The sequence below is a fragment of the Scomber scombrus genome, chromosome 21, assembly GCF_963691925.1.
Source record: "Scomber scombrus chromosome 21, fScoSco1.1, whole genome shotgun sequence".
NCBI lineage: Eukaryota > Metazoa > Chordata > Actinopteri > Scombriformes > Scombridae > Scomber > Scomber scombrus.
The window spans coordinates 23,244,555-23,247,768 of record NC_084990.1 but is presented as its reverse complement, the minus strand read 5'-3'; positions in this window follow the sequence as shown (position 1 = coordinate 23,247,768).

Below are 3,214 nucleotides of genomic sequence, written 5' to 3'. Positions count from 1 at the left end.
GTGAGAGGGGGGAGTTTAGTTTAGAGGCTCCACATCTGGCAGGGCTGCTGTTTTTCTTTTTTTTCTCCTTTTTTTGGGAGGGGGGGTGTAATGACTGTCTCCAGCCAGCAGAGGGCGCCTCAGACCGGCCACGCGGATGATGGATGGTTATTTCTATCTCTCCCTCCTCCTTTCTTTAACTCAGCTCTTATCATCGGGGGCATGTAGGTTATATAGAGGCAAGAAGTGAGAAAAGAAGAGAAGACGAGCCTGTTTATCTCCTGTGATTCTCTTTAGACTGAGAGGGGAGAATAAACCTTTAATCCCTCACACTTTGTGCTGAGAGATTTAACTCCTTTGTGGCCTTTAAAAAAAAAAAAAAAAATTCAATTCTTAGGAGTTATAAATCTAGCACAAGTCTGATTGGCTATTTAGTTTTACTTCATTGAACTATCTGATCCAAAAGTGGTGCAAAGTGCTTTTTTTTTTTAAAAGGTCATCTGAGTATTTCCATTTGATGTTACCTTATATTTTTATTCTCCTACAGCTGTAATTGCTTCTAAGATAAAGATTTTTGCACGTAAAAGTTTACAGAAATCCAATTTAAGTCACATTTCCTACATAAATAAGCTACTTTTTGCTTTCTTGACACATGATGTGATATCTAATCATACAAGCTGCAGTTAAATTTCTACTTTTGTGCAATAAAAGTGAACAATTCTTCTTTTTTTAACCCTTAAATACTGTTCAAGGAATCAAATATGATCCATTTTGACATTTGGCAGCTGTAAAAACACCTTATGCACGTATATAAACATTTATTCTCGGTGGACTTTTCCTAATGTGGCACTAAATATGCAAAAAAGGAAATAAAATGTGTCATTTTTTAAATTATTGTGCAGCTAAAACACATTTTTATAATGTAAATGTCAAATTTGACCTGTGTTTAGTACATAAATCAAAAAATCAGCATTCAAACATGTTACGTTTTCTACTGGTCCTTTAAAATAATGATGAATAAATAGAATACAGTCAATTTAGTCTGAATTAAAGATGTATTAATGACTAATGGTGTGTGTAGAGACTAATATAAACAGTATATGAGGGTTAAATTTGATCTAAAGAGACATTTCCTCTCTAAACTTCTCACATAGTGTCTAAATAATAAACTATTAAAGGCTCCAAACTGGTCAAATGATCCAGTATTTCAGAAACAAGCAAACATTTGAGATAAGTATAACAAATAAATACAAATTCATGCAGCAGAACGTACTTTTTTTTCTCCCATTAATCACTTTACATCCTCTCAGATTTATCTTGTGACCCTTCGGAGGGGCTTGACCTATAAATTGGGAACCACTGGACTTTATCTAAAGTAAATAAGCAGCTAAAGAAGCAGAAACTCTCTTATAAATACAGTTATAGGGAACATTTTCATACTTTAACTACAGCTCTCTATACTAAGACCTACCTGTGGACTTATATAAGGACTTATACTTGCAGTAGAGTATTTTTAAAGTGTTTTTTATGTACTTTTACCTCAGTGGAAGTTCTTCTCTCCTCTTCTCTTATCGTTCTTCTCCCCACAATGACTGATAAGAAACCTGAGACACGAGCAGAGATTCGGAGGGTTTAAACGTCTGTGTGTGGAGCATGAGGCGCGCTGAAAACCTCGGGTCAACAAATCAGTGAAAGGAGCAGATCTGTCGTGTGTAACAGCGACACAAACACTTCAAAGAATATAAAAATATGCTCACGATGAGCGTAAATTATGAGTTAAGTGACTTTAGTGCGTTGCTGATTCCTTCTAACAACGTTGAGAAGAAAAAGCTCCACAGTGAAGCCATAAAACCAGGTTATATTGTTGTTAAAACATCTCTATTTAAACCTGTGTGGGTGTCACAGCTGCTACCATTAGTCCATTAATTGATTTATCCATTAACTGAACATTAATCTGCAACTAACCTGATCATCTATTGATTATTTTAAACCATTTTTCAAGTTAAAATGCTCAGAATTATATTGCTCCTGCTTCTTAAATGTGAATATTTTGTGGTTTCTTTGGAGTATTGTTTAAGTTGTGGACTGTTAATTAACAAAAAGTGACATTTTAAGTTGTATTTTAAAGCTTTGTGAAACACTGATCAACATTTTATGAATATTTATAAACCAAACGACTAATCAATTAATCAAGAAACCTATAAATAATATTCTTTAGTTGCAGCCATACATGATTAAAGCACTTTTTTTTTGGTGCCACTTTGAAATAAAGGGCAAAATAAAGGGTTTATTAATGGTTAATAAATCACTTCCTAATGCTTTATGATGCTTTATGCTCACTAATAAACTTTGTGGTTGCCATGGTTGCAACATCTAACTGCTTTTATTCCAAATAAACATGATCAGCACCCAAAATCCATTTATTAACAACGTATTAGCACAACTGCAGACTTCATTCATGATTTATTAATATGTGTAGTTGCTTATTAGAAAGAGAGAGGCGCATTAGAAATAGATTACTAACATTTATAACCTAAATAAACAACAGTGAGCAATGTTTGATTGGCTTATAACTGCTTTACATGATTTATTAACCATTAATAAAGCTGATAATTACAACTTATTGGGGGTTTAACTGTAAATGCAGAAAATGCTGAAGCTCCAGTTATATTTTTAATATTTGGACAGCAGGCGTATTAAGATGATTTAAAATGGTTGAATTATTAACGGGGGGGGGGGGGCTGATGACCTGTCATCTATATATACCCTGTAGATCCGAATTTGTGTTAAAAAATAAAAGAAGCCACAAGTTCGCATCTTGGGGAGTATGTAGGTGATGACACTTCACCTGAGGAAGAGGAAATGTGTGTTTTAAAAAAGCCCCCCCTACCAAAATAAAAGAGTAAATAGCAGCAGCTGTGGATTGTGAAGCTACACTGAGAGGATGTTTGGTGTTTTCTGCTCCTGGTTTCATGTCATTTTTCTGTATTTTTGAGTTCACAGAGCTGCAGGCCCCCCCCCCTCCTCCCTTCCTCTCCTCTCCCCTTCTCCTCTTTTTTAGCTGCACACTCCTGCATGAATATGACATCTGTGAAAGTTGCAGGACAGGCCCCTCAATGCCGGCTTTGTTCTGCACCTCGTTTATCTTCTTTTCACTGCCGTGCACTGTCTGGAAAGTCGAGGAGGAGTTTTCAGTTTGCAGGGGTGGAAAGAAGGAAGGGGAAAAAAAGAAAAA